At 42.8% G+C, this 13,809-nt stretch overlaps 1 protein-coding gene across 1 annotated transcript in view; it reads right to left on the bottom strand.

Annotated features, from left to right (window-relative positions):
• The window catches only part of Dh31 (diuretic hormone class 2), a 575,554-nt gene that overhangs the window by 26,410 nt on the left and 535,335 nt on the right, over positions 1-13,809 (bottom strand). The window lies entirely within an intron of this gene.

The following is a 13,809-nucleotide window of genomic DNA, read 5'->3' as shown; positions in this document are numbered from 1 at the left end:
TGAACTTTCTGTAATTATTTATGTACTAAGTATTTTCAGTTTCTTTCATCCAGTTGGGTTATGTTTTGCGGTTACGGAAGAAGTTAAATATTTATTTGGTTAATCTATTAGAGTTCTTAGTAACAAGATAACCGTAAAAACGTATCCTTCTTTTTCACATAGTATCTGAGAGTTTTTCAATTTTCTTGTAGAGAGTTCCATTCTTGATGTATATTATCCTGAAATGTTTGTCCTATGAACTTTCTTTAAATTTTCCTTTCTTTCATCTCAAGTTTCCCCATCTGGCCTCTAAAATTCACGAGTAGTGCTTCTGTTTTAATCACTTTTCTATAACGTTTAATTTTGGCCTCCCATGAAAGGGAATTCTTGTTGTATGTATCTTTAGTTATTATTATTATTATTATTATTATTATTATTATTATTATTATTATTATTATTATTATTATTATTATTATTACCAGCCCAGTGGTTTACTGGTAGTGTGCATGCCTCTTGTCCCGAGGACTCGGCTTCGGTCCCAGGCCAGGTCAGGAATTTTTACCTGTTTCTTAGGCCTACTTGGAGGTCCACTCAGCCTACATGATTACAATTGAGCAGCTATCTGACGGTGAGATGGCGGCCCCGGTCTAAAAAGCCAAGAATATCAGCCGAGAGGATTCGTCGTACTGACCACATGACACCAGGTAATCTGCAGGGCTTCGCGGTGAGCAGCGGTCGTTTGCCATGGGGGGGGGGGGTAATTTTTTGTTTTATTGTGACCATATCCATCTCCGCAGTATTTCCAGTGCACTACATCTTCTGGAATGAGGTAGATCAAGTCATCCCTGACTTTGACAATGTGGATGCCCCTGATCTATGAACGATGTGTGTGAAAGTGTTGGTCGGTGCATACATTTCAGTAAGCTTCATACACTTTTTGGTTCAGTGAGAAAAGCAACGGGAAACTACTTTACTCATACCCAGGGTATGTATGACACCTTAAAGTGAAGCTGAAGTCTCCTCTTTCCTGATCTTTCTCCCAATTATCTGGGACCGGAGCACGTGTGGGTTAAGATCATTTTTACGGGTGGCTGCCCTTGCTGACATCACGTGGACGGATATATTTACCATTGCTTGTTGCGATCAACGATATTCTGTAGGAAGAAGTCAGCTCCTGGTCGAAGCTATCTTTACGTCGGCGTGTTTTCAGACCAACTTTGCTTTTCGGAAGTGAAAGCCGGGTGGACTCAGGTTATCTTATTCATAAGTTAGAAGTAACACACATGAAACTAGTGGGAATGCTTTTATATTTACAATTGACCTTACGTTCCACCTACACAGATAAGTCTTCTGGCGACGATGAGATAGGAAATGGCTAGGATGGGAGGGAATCGGCCGTGGCCTTAATTAAGGTTCAGCCCGAGCATTTGCCTAGTGTGAAAACGGGAAACCATCTTCAGGGCTGCCAACAATAGTGGGAATGATAGCTGGTACAAACAGGTGGGAACAATGGCAGGAGGATACTCGGAATGAGAAGATAAAGCATACGTTAGCAGTGAACTTAACTGATGGTGTACTCATAAACCGTCTTCGGTGGTGGGTCATCTGAAGGGAATGGAGGAGGAGAGGTTACTTAAGGCAATAATGGATCGGATCATAGAGGGTAAGAGATGTAGGGGGAGACAAAGATGATGATGTTTAGATTCGGTTTCTATTGATTTAAAGATAGAACTAAATGAGGCCACAAAACTAGTTACGAACAGATGTTTGTGACGGCGTTAAGTAAATTCACAGAGGCAAAACAGTCTATAATGAAAATATATATGTATGTTGTTTCTTGCTAGCGGGATTTGTTGTACTAAGATGATAAAGAACCCCACCCCGGAATTAGAGGAAGAAACGCGACCTGCCCGGGAATCGATTGCGTGGTCCTACAAATCGAAGGCCAAACTCAGGAAGCCAATATCATCGACATTGGAGCTAAAATTGGCTTCTCTCGCGAGTTCATAGTCGGGCTGTAATACAAATACTCTGCGGTTAGCCAGAAGGGGAGTTGGCGTTTCTTCACTGATGAGAGTTCTGACGGTCGTAGTGGATATGGCAGAATGTAAATACAGGCATACTGCTCAGATCTTAATCATACTGCCTAATGTGGCGAGAACATGAGCTCCGTGCGGTCACCGGTAGCTAAACATTTACTCTCCACAATTGGAGATTGTTTGAGAGATGACAGGAGATCGTATTTCTCCACTTGATTGGTGATCTTACTTTATTAGGTCAGCGCATGTGAGCCGAACTAAGACATGTCTCACAAGTTCTCCATAACCTATCCTATGACTGACAGCACAATGTCATCATACAGGCGACAGTCTGATATTTATCTTTTTAAGGGCGTGCATCTGGATGCGAAAAGTCATGAAAATTCACATTTTGGTTCCTCATGGTCAACTTGGCAGGTTCGTTCCAGCTATTGAAATTTGCATAGGGCGTTGGTGAGCAAACATGGAAGCATGAGTTTTTATAACATGATACTTTCTCTGTACTTTGTCGTAATTTTACTGCTGTTTTCAACAACAACAACAACAACAACAACAAAAGATTACGAACAAGTATCTTTCTTTCTTTCCTAATTCGTTTACCGTGCAGGGTTGGCTTTCCCTCGGGCTTAGCGAGGGATCCCACCTTTACCGCCCCGAGGGCAGTATCCTGGAGCGTGAGATTTTGGATCGGGGAGATACAACTGCGGAGGATTACCAGTACCTCGCTCAGGCGGCCTCACCTGCTATGCTGAACAGGGGCCTTGTGGAGAGATGGGAAGATCAGAAGACATAGGCAGAGGAATAGGGAATGAACCGGCCGTGGGTTTAAGTTAGGTACCATCCCAGCATTTGGCTGGAGTAGAAGTGCAAAACCAGGGAAAACCACGGAAAACTATTTCGAGGATGGGTGAGATAGGAATCGAGAGCCCTCTCTAGTCTGTCCACTCAGTTGACCTCCAGAGGCTGAATTCAGAGTCCTCGTACCACTTTTCAAATTTTCTGGCAGAGCCGAGAATCATATCTGGGCCTCCACCACACCACACAGGCGGAAAACAAGTATCTCCAAAACTGTATCTTCTGTAGTGATATATTTTTAGTACTGTAGTATTGATTTCTGAGTAGCTTGTTGTTAACTAGGCAAGCATTATGTGTACCCACCGAGCTTTCATGACTTATCTACTGTATTTTGTAATTAGCTATCAGTATTTTATTATTATGTGTTCACGTAGTGAAGGGTCCTCTTTACAAAATGGGGTGAATGTGTAGTGTGTCTGATTGTACGTCCAATTACCATTCAAACAAGGAAGATACTATTTCAGCATTTGCGTTTCTTAGCGATGAAAAGTAGTGAGATAAAAGGATTCACCGGGCTGATTGTGAAGCTGGTAAACATACTTGTGTATTTATCATTCTTCTGAAAATGATGCTGTTCTGGTACATACTGCAAGGAGACCAGACGGTTTTATTTTAACTGTGCCATTCAGCTCTAATGGCAGCGTGCCGACCTCCCATCACTGGGTTCCGTGGTTCAAATCTCCGTCGCTCCATGTGAGATTTGTCTGGACAAAGCGGAGGTGGGATAGGTTTTTCGTCGGGTACTCTGGTTTTCCCTGTCAACTTTCCTTCCAGCAACACTCTCCATTACCATTTCATCTGTCATTCATTAATCATTGCCCCAGTGGAGTGCGACAGGCTTCGGCAGCCGGCACAATTCTATCCTCACCGCTTGATGGCGGCTTCATTAATTCCATCCCTAACCCAGTCAAATGGCTCGAAACAGGCTGTGAATTTTCATTTTTTGTGCCAATTAGAAAACCAAAACGAACTAACTATGCCCTTCTAATAATATTTCCTGGCAGCCCTCATATGGGACACGACTACCCATAAGGATCGGACTTACTGAAACATGGCTCTCGTGGGCTAGTGACAGTGAACTACCACTCATTACTAATTACAGCATATTCCGTCGTGATCGCGCTACTCTAGGTGGTGGAGTGTTGCTAGCAGTGAACAGTGCTTTACCATGTAAACGAAGGACAGATCTCGAACGGGACTGTGAGTTAGTGTGGGTGGAGCTACTCTTTCCTCGACGCCCTGTACTTGTGGGATGTTACTACAGACCACCAAACAGCCCATTCAGTGACCTTGAACAGTGCCTGGACTCAGTCATTGCAGCTCTCCCTCATGGTGAAGTAATTTTAATGGGCGACTTTAACTTGTCTATAAAGTGGTCTTCTCCAACTACCGGACTGTCAGCTAACAACTGTGACACATACTTTATAGACAGTTTTATTAATGGCCTCGGACTGAAACAATTTAATATGTACCCAACCCGTGGACCCAACACCCTGGACTTCATACTCTCCTCATTAGAACTTAAAACAATAACCCCAGGCAGAAACCTTGTCCTGTGCGACCACCAGTCCCTCGATGCTACACTCCTCCTTCCCCACCCCTCCTCAAAGCCTCACAGCAGGACATCCTACCGCCCTACCTACATCTGGCGCCGTGCCGACTGGCCTGCAATGTGTCGTGCCCTGGAATGCCTTCCCTGGAGTCTGCTCGAAATAGCTGATATCGAATCGGCTCTTGACCTGCTGTACGACTGGCTGCAAGCTGCAATTAAAGACTTCGTACCTGCACAACGGGCTACTACTAGCAAACATCAACACTGGATATCACAAGAGACCAGACTGATACTATTTAATAAGAAGAGAGCTTGGCGCCTGTGGAAAGACTTCCCTAACCCACACACTCACAATACCTTCGTTAAAATCCGCCGCCACGCGAGGTTTATGGTCAGAAGAGACTACAAAACACACGTAGACACTGTCACTGAAAACGTCCGCAGCAATCCCAAGCGCTACTGGAGTCTCATCAACACACGGAGAAGGACGGAGCGGATTCCTGTCAGCGTGAACCACAACGATGCAACAGCAGATGGCGCCGATCGCAATGAACTGTTCAACAGGTATTTCTTCTCCAACTTCTCCAACTTCTCCCCTCCCTTACAAAACCAACCACTCCCTCCCGCAGGTACCGCTTCAGACAGAACCCTATCAAGCATAACTACCACGCCAAGTGAAGTTCATAACCTTCTTCAACCAAGGACCAAGGGGGATGTTTTCATTCCCCTCCCCGAAGGGGAGGGGCGGGCCACCTAGAAGGTAACGCCTTCTCTCTGGCCAGGAGATTTGGCGGGGTTCGGGGATTTGGAATGGTTTGAAGTTAGAAAGGGGGAGCGTTAGGTTTTAGTGAGATGGGGAGTTTGACCTCTTGGCTAAGTGTGCAGCATGTGCCCTTGTGCTTTTTATTAAGAATTTCTTACAATGGTTACATGTGTTTACAATAGAATACAAAGGTTATACATTAGTTTTCTTACTTACTAGTGAGTAGGATGGGAAGGATTTGTTGATAAAATGCGGTGATATTTGCTAGGGACGTGAGTAGAAGGTGGAGGAGGTTCGTATTATGGTGTGGATTCGGGAGATGGTGTTGGGGACGGGGTTGGTTGCGAGGTGGGTTTGGGCGGTTTTGGGTTTTGGGTGGGGAGCGAGATGGTTCCACACGGTGTTGCTTCCCGAAGAGCTGAATTCCGTGTTGGATGAGGCGCTCTGTCTCTTCGGGAAGCTGGAGATGTAGTCGCACCATGTAGGTCGGCCCGGCTGCATTCTGGATTCTGGTGACTTTCTTTGGTTGGAGTCCTGTGTTTCTGATTTCCTGCAGGATGAGCTCCGGTGGGATGGCTGGGTTGATGCCTCGGATGACGCAGCTGCTGGTGCTTTCTTGAGTTGGTGGTGATGGTGACTGGGTAGTTCGCTGAGGCCCGGACTCGGACTCGGGAGCTGGTGGTGGTGGTCGTTCTGTTTCCATTGCACTGTTGTGGACTTCTTCTTCTGTTGTTGGTGGCCGGGTAGGGCTGGGGAGGGTTGATGTGGTGGGAGACATCATGATGGGAGTGGAATGGGCCATGGTTGTTGTAGTTACAGGAGTAAGGGGAGCGGTTCGGGCGGGGGTAGTAGCAAGGGTGGTGGTGATGGTAGTTACTGGGGTGGTGAAAGGATGGGTTGACGGTTGGTGTGGTGGGAGGTATGGTGGGGGGGGGGTGTAGGGTGGTGGAGGTATCTTCGTTGGCGTTCGAGGTGACTGGGGTGGCTGGGTTCCCGGGTCCGGTCCGAGATCGTTTGCCATGTACGGTGGGCATGGCTCTGCAAGGTGTGGTTTGCCGTAGATATATATACCATATCTGAGGGCTGCGTGTACTGCCCGTTCTGTGGCTAGCTTGATTAGCACTCTGTCAGTAGGGGTGAAGTCAACTTGGATTCTTGAAAGATTAATTGCTGGAACTCCTTCGTTCTTGAGGTAGGCCAGTAGAGCTGCATCGCTGAAGGAGAGATCTACACCGGTTAAGATGATGTTTGGCATGATGGGGAGGCCGGCTTCCTGCTTGGTGCCTGGCCTGATTCTGTTTTATTGGGACGGCTAGGGCACGATAGTAGAGTTGTGGAGTCCCCTAGCCGTAATAAAAACGGTGTAGATCGTTTCTCGGATGTTCGTACCAACAAAGCTACCGGTGCCGACACTATAGGTCCTCTTTTCCTAAACAATTCTGCCAGCACTCTTTGCGTCCCTCTCTCTAAATTATTTAACAGATGTTTCGCCACGGACTATTTTCCTATTACCTGGAAACAGGCAAATATTGTTCCACTTTTCAAATCAGGCAATAAATTTAATGTTTCATCTTACCGAGCAATTTCTATTCTCCCCACACTGCCCTTTAACTTTGAAAAAATTATACACCAGCGTCTCCTCGCATTCACTTTGCTTTATATCTCAACCAAGCAGCATGGTTTTCTACCAGGTGGCTCTTGTATAACAAACCTGGCCACTCTGCATAGCTTTGCATCACACGCCATTGCAGCTAAATCACAGCTGGATATCTGCTACGTAGACATTTCGAAAGCTTTCGATTCTGTTGACCATACTCTGTTGCTCCATAAACTCTCCGAACGATTTAATATACATGGCAGTCTTCTGACCCTTCTTGCTGGCTTCCTACATAACCGTTGGCAGAGAGTGGTAATATCAGGCACTTCATCCTCATGGTTACCAGTCACCTCCGGTGTCCCACAAGGCAGTACTCTTGGCCCCTTGCTGTTTTCTTTGTTTATGGACGATCTGCCGTCCGAACTCTTTGCTGACGACTGCAAGATATTTAGGGAGATCAGGAATCCAGCAGATGCAGCTCTGCTACAGTCCTCACTTAATGCCCTCTCGAACTGGTGCCGTACTTGGAAACTTATCCCCAATCCACAAAAATGCAGCCACATGACCATAACACTGCGTAAATCTCCTCTACCGACATCATATTACCTACTCGACAAGCCCATCACCGTGGTTACGCAACAGCGTGACCTAGGTGTAATATTCGATACAAAATTACAACTTAAGACCCATATAGAAACATATACAACCAAGGCTATGAAATTACTAGGCATTCTCTATCGCTTCACAGAAATTTCTGACCCCATTGCTCTTCGTCACTTCTTCCTCACGATCGTTCAACCTCTCTTAAACTACTGCTCTCCGATTTGGACAACAGCCGCCCCCTCCAATACTAAGCAGTTAGACAGAGCAGTGTCCTTCGTTGCTGCAATTGTAAGGAACAGAAACCCCAAGCTCAGAAATCTGTCTACGCAGCAGGTATTAATGGCAATTAATGTGTCACCGCTGTACATCAGGCGACAGGTAGCTGACTTGAGTTTCCTCCACGAGATCTTAAATGGACATTACCGCTCGGAATATCTTGTTTCTCTATTCTCTCTCCGCGTTCCTTCCCGCTCCACCAGAACCAAAGATCTTCTCCACATTCCCCACACTCAGCACTCAATACTTCAACGATCTTTCCTAATCCGCCTCCCAACACTCTTTAACCATATTAATAGGAGACAAGAGCTTGATATAGCATCAAATAAAAGTGTATTCGAGAGGTTTGTAAATAGTATCTTAAAGGTAAGTTGATGTGAAGGGATTATACCGCCATCTTGACCCACGACGACTTGGCTATGAACATGGACATTCTCATGGTTTTCGATTTGGACAGTTATTAGTAGGATGTGTACCTGATGTTGTTATATTTTATGTTTGTTATATTTTATTATGAAAGTTTACGTTTGTTAAATAGTCTGTTGATAGTGCAAGTGAAATTTGCTCAGTGTAGCTGTATCTTGTGCTTCGTGAATAAATAAAAAAATAAAAAAAATTAAGGAAATAGGGTGTGCTGCAGCAGGATGAATTGAACTTTGATACATGGCGTGAAGAAGAAAGTTTTGTTAGGTAACTTAAGGTATATAAACATACTTCAGTATTCACGAAAAATTCATTTTTCTACGTTTTCCTTTACAAATTTCAAACTAAACTCTTAACGTGTCCATAACATTGTAAAGATAGATGTAAATGGATTTAAAATTATAGTTTGCCACGTGCAACATTTTTGCACGTACGAGTGTACTAAGTTAGTTTTAATGTTTTCAGTGCTCTTCTACATCAATAGATACAGTTAGCAGGTTATTTGTGCTCCACTGATTGCGATCACGAGCTGAGGTAAGCTCAGTGTGTGGTTCAGAAGCAAAGTACCAACACACATATTTCTACGGGCGTCCTTTTCTAGTGCATACATCCAACTGAGAAATTCAAGTGTTTTGACACTGCCTCACCCTTCTTACCTACGTTATTTCAGACGTTGATACCGGATTTTGATAGTGCTTTTTTCAAGCAGTAATTTTTAAAATATTTTGAAATTAAAAGTGAAGTAACTGACAATTTTTGAGAGAGTAGCGTTAATATCTCCAAGATCCGTCATATTTTGGGGCCGGCTATGACATTCAAACACAGAGGTTGCAACTGCTTGGGTGTACCCGAAGAATTGCTGTATGAGGCGTTTGCATTATTCCTGTTTCCACAGAATGTGACTACCAGTCGGAGTTCATTATGTTGGTGTGTTTGTTAATGTCACTGTCAATGTCTATGTGTTGTTTGTTTCAGAGTCCACATCGTTCCCCTAGAATTTTCCTTCAGATTACGCGTTCTATTTCGTTCGCTCAATCTGATGCCTGTTTCATGTTCAAATTTACTTTTTGCAATCCATACAGACATTCAAGTTTAATGAGTCGAAATGTTGTTTCCATTTCTGATTTCATTGGCTTTTTAAAATTCTGTTTACGTAAACTGTTTCACGGAGATATTTGAATGATGGTACTCGTTTGATTTTGTTTCTATGCATTTTAGGGCTTTTTTTGGAGTCAGTATATTTCATGTCGTTACTGGAGACTGTCTTTCGCTCTCATTTTCTAGACTGTTGAAATGTGACAAGTTGAGATTCCTAGGTCGTCTTCAAACTTTACGCTATATATTTCTAATCTTCCTATACCTAATATCAATGTCCTTCCAGAGTCATAGGAGCCGCGGTTTTGATTAACTTTGATTCTTCGAGGATTCAGAATACTGTTTCTTTAGTGCCTTCGGAAACCGTTCAGTCCTCGTTATATTGTTGAAAGTAGTTTGATGGTCGCTTTACAGGAGTCACCTGTTTCTTTACGCAACGCTATGTTTAACACGTCTTTTGGAACATCTATACTTCTGTTTGTAACGGCTCCATCCTTCAAGAGACTTGATGACAACTTTATTTCTGTGTTGCAAATTCAACAGCTTTTTTAATACGTGGATTTTTTACGACGACTAAATGACATAACAATAATTAGTTTGGGGATTTTAAGTCACGTAATGTTAATTATTTGCTGACGCGTTTCGATCCTGCGACCAGGATCATTTTCAGAGCAGTAAAAAACAATGTATTGGCAACTGTCACTCTATAGTAACCAGACTCAAGATAGAGAGACTCTGTTAGAAATATAGTTCATTCCAGGCCTCCATAGTCACGGAGAAATATGTTGATGGCTTAACTATGGAGGGTAGCCATGATCTAATCATTTTTGTTGCACTTCTGTCATTTATAAACAGAAACATTTTATACCCAGGATCATTCACGAGGCGATAGAAATTGCTAAACACCCGAAATTTTTTAACAAAGGTGACGCCCATATACTGAGTATTTCCCGCTCCGAAGGTTCATTTTTCATCGAAAAGTACGAGCAGACTGAAAGTAAAGTTAGAAAGAGTGAGCATGTTATTTCAACGAAAGCAAAGCCTCATAGTGAACTGGTGAGTGATACAGCGTTGCCATGGCTACTAACTTTGCAACTTCCGCTGGCTATGAATGAGGGACTTCCGCTTGCGTTCCGGTGATCCCACTCCACATTGCTCGTCAAAGAGAACACCACTAGTCTAGTCATCTAGCCGGGCTTTGTGCGGCTGATGAGACGGCATAGCTTAGTGAGTGGTGTATTCTGTGAGTATGGCTTTCAGGGAAAGGACCATCCTATCTTAAAACTAATCGGAAGAATGAATGGAAGAGGAAGATAAAGAGAAGGGTGACGAAGATCGTGCAAATGAGACTTCCTAGTCCTCGTCGGTCGGGATTGGAAGAGAACAAGTGTCGGCCAAGGGACGTTTCATAGGAAATGTTAATGTAAGGAATCCGACCCAAGTGGAAACAATGTCTGGCTCGGCTTGGAGACCCGTGGTCAACAAGCTACGCTTTGAAGATCAGAACCCGTGGTTTAAAGCCCTTTTAGTTGCCTTTTACGACACGCAGGGGAAACTGTTCATGTATTCTATCTCCCCTGCCCACAACGAGTAAAATCCGCCCTTTAACATTTCTGTTGAACTCAACAAAAGTTGCACCAGAGACCCCAGAAATGTACTGTCTAGATGGATGAAAAGTGGTGATGAACGGATGATAAATTTCTCAAACTCGATTATTATTTGTGTATCAGAGGTAGAGCGTCGGCGTCCGTTTGACCGTCAGAGGAAGTCGGATTTCAGAAGGACGGAAACAATCGACACTTCATGTCGTCATTTCTGGTCAGATATTATGTGTTTACCTTAATTAAAGCTGAGCGATAGAGTTCCAGGCAGTCTGGTAGAGGAAAAGGCAGTCTAGGCGGCGTCAGATTAAAATGTCTACAATATGGCATCTGAGACCATACTGCCATTTTAGTATGACTGCGTTTTTCTCTTCAGAGACGTCAAGCGGTGGAAATATTCTCCCCCATCAGTTCTTCACTGTGCCGGCATGATGTTGGCCTATCTGAGCAGCTTCAAATTCCACCGGATTGACCCGGGCTCGAACCTTCCTTCACATCGTATTTCAGAGCATTTTCCACCTAATCCGCAACGTGTCTTTATCTTATTTTAAGAGAAAAAAGGTCGGAAGGATGGATCAAGAAAGCCAACAGCCGATGACCTACATGTTAGGCCCCTTTGAACAACAAGCATCAATCAAATCCAACAGCTGCGAACTGTTATCATCATCAGGAGTTCACTATACTGAACCCATAATTCTACGATGAGAAAATTATTTTTTATTTTCCCAATATTTATTTCAGCTACAAACTACTTTTTTTGAGAGCAGCCATGTTAGCATTTCAAGAGCCTCTTTGTTTCGTGGGATCGAGCTCCCCGCATCAAGCAAGCTGTGAACTCGTGAAACACCGGGACACTTCGGTGGACTTCGAATATTCAACAAATTTTAAAATTCAAGGAATTCTTCGTAAGGAGAGATTTTGGCAACACAGTAAATCCAGAAATAAAGAATCTAAATTATTTTTAAACCCTATGGGAAGACAGAACACCGAGGGTAAAAATAAATGCAGTTAAGCCTAGAGAAAGATTTGCGCCCGGCTCGCGAACTAGCGACACGTGCCAAGGTCGATAGACGAAGAAAACCCGCAAAACGCCCGGGCAGCAATAATTTATTTCGCCTGTTGCGAGTATGGGAAAATTATGAAATTAACACCGTAGTAAATCGTAAGTCTGTCCGAAGTTATGGAACAAATTTCAGAAAAATTGGTCTATTGGATGCGGAATTAGCAGATTGTGCAATCAAGCTTCATGGTGTGAGTAGCGTCATCCCATAGGGTATAAAAGAAATCTCCCTTCGTACATTTCACATTCTCTGTCTGGTTGTTGGAGCAGCGAAACCCACGTCACTCATCAGCAGAAAAGTGTGGAGATTTGTTCTCCCAGTAACTTATTACATGTCCATGTCTATGGTTCAAATATACTGTTAAAGTGGAAGATGATAGAAATTTTCTGAGCTGCCGCTAATGGGAACTTTGCAGGTTTAGATATGTGGGTGAAAAGTAATTGAATTTCTCTCGGTATTCAGTGGGTGTTTGTTAAAGAGGAGTCTGGAAGTAGCTGCGACGTCTGGTTTTTTATCTGTTGGAACACCTGGCCCGTAGTAGGACGAGAAGGGGACAGTCTTGCGAACGCAGTGGACGTGGTCATTTGAGAAGAATGCTCGTCGCCCGGTAAACGTTTTGAAAGTGCGTTGTAAAGTGTTGGGTAATTTAAGTTACCTGTGTAAATATAAGAATAAATCCCAGATAGCTATGGAAGGCTAAATAAACGAGGTCTGCTGGCTAGATGCAGCCAGAATCGAGGACGATGGCTACGATCACAGGTCTGTGAATATTTTGTATCAATGCTGTAGTTAGATTATTGTTTGTCCCCACCAATATTCATTGCGTGTGTTGGGTTGATATTTTGTGATGATTAGGCGAATGTATTATATTTCTGGTCGTCGTGTGAAACTCTTCAGGGCTGTAAAATTCACGACAAGAAACTATAAAATGCGAAGTTTAAATATTGTGTTAATATTCTTTGAGATATTGTCCGAAGTGAGGAAATTTAGTAAGGTGATAACGATAACGTAGTCGTGGCGAATGTCTTAATTTCGAATATCGTTGAAGTCAGAAATTTTTTGTCGAAATAATAATAACAATAATAACAACAACAATAATAATAATAATAATAATAATAATAATAATAATAATAATAATGTTTACCGCGGGATAAAATTTTCTATGTTAAAAGTGGATTTAACAGGTATGTTCTACAAGGTTTGCGGGTGTCTAGAAAATTCCAGTGAAATCCGATAAAGTTATGTTTTATTCATGGGAAGTAAAATTATGTGACATCGTGTATGTCGATGATATGGAAAATCACGGTGTGTTGTTGTATTCTCAAGATCCGAAAGTTGTAGTAACAGTAAAATAAAAAGATATTTTTATAAAAGTTGTTTGTCACAAGAGGATTGAGGTTCGAAAAGTCTTGAAATATAAGAAAATGGACTGAGAGCGAAGAATTTATATATGTGGAGATAAGAGTTGTAGAAATGTTGAAGGCAGAGGGAGACTGTATTTGTCATATAATACCGCCCTGAAAAGGCGATGAGAATGAATTTTTAAGACAGGCTATATTTGCCGACAGCGAAGAATTTTTGAGACAAGCTGTATATTAAATGTGATATTTATGTGGCAGGCTGTAGTGTATTCCGCTAACAATCCGAAAACTGAGACCTGGAGAAGGTTGGTTCGAGATGACTATTGTGTGAGGCACAGTAAATTTCAAGTAAGATCCCAAGTGAAAAACGATTCTGGTGAAGATTGTAAATCTTGGTAGTAAAAATCAAGTGACTAGTTACGTAAAGTCAGTATAATGAATATTAGAATAATATGACCTCAAGGATAGAACAGCATTTTAAATACACGGTTGGTGTTATTTGACAGTAATGACAAGTTTCTAATCAGTAAAGTTCATAAATTACAAGGCGGTAGTTTATCATTAAATCGGAAACATTTGTGGGATGAGATATTGAACGTTTTAA

Source organism: Anabrus simplex, chromosome 3, assembly GCF_040414725.1.
Source record: "Anabrus simplex isolate iqAnaSimp1 chromosome 3, ASM4041472v1, whole genome shotgun sequence".
Classification (NCBI taxonomy): Eukaryota; Metazoa; Arthropoda; class Insecta; order Orthoptera; family Tettigoniidae; genus Anabrus; species Anabrus simplex.
The sequence above is the reverse complement of the archived record's forward strand: the minus strand, read 5'-3'. Positions and strand labels throughout refer to the sequence as shown.